The sequence below is a fragment of the Macadamia integrifolia genome, unplaced genomic scaffold (assembly GCF_013358625.1).
Source record: "Macadamia integrifolia cultivar HAES 741 unplaced genomic scaffold, SCU_Mint_v3 scaffold269, whole genome shotgun sequence".
Classification (NCBI taxonomy): domain Eukaryota; kingdom Viridiplantae; phylum Streptophyta; class Magnoliopsida; order Proteales; family Proteaceae; genus Macadamia; species Macadamia integrifolia.
The window spans coordinates 457,895-458,364 of record NW_024868889.1 but is presented as its reverse complement, the minus strand read 5'-3'; positions in this window follow the sequence as shown (position 1 = coordinate 458,364).

The window sequence follows — 470 nt, the reverse complement described above, 5'->3', positions numbered from 1 at the left end:
CATTACCCACAACATCTTCTAGGAATCTATATTTGCAACGTCCAAGAATTTAACAGCATTAACTACAACATCTTCTAGGAATCTATATATCTAATTATATTTCATATATGTTTTTGGAAAGCAATGCCTCTGGATGACAATGATCCATGTAAAATCCATTTTTTATAACATTAATTGTCATATCTTTGATTTCTTGCCAATGTTTATAAATGTGTTTTAAGTGGTAATAATCTATAAAAATCATATCTTATAGATGGTTCCAATCCAAATACATGGTAATATATATAGTGAGATTTCTACATTTTTAACAATAGTTTGTAAATTATCTTTGGTCACATCAAACAATATATTTCATTCAGTGTAAAAATTTGTTTCCAATTTTTACTAATTTGTGCATTTAAATGGTAATAAACTATAAAATCTTTATCGATGTTTCCATTCCACATACAAAGTAATATATATAATGAGAG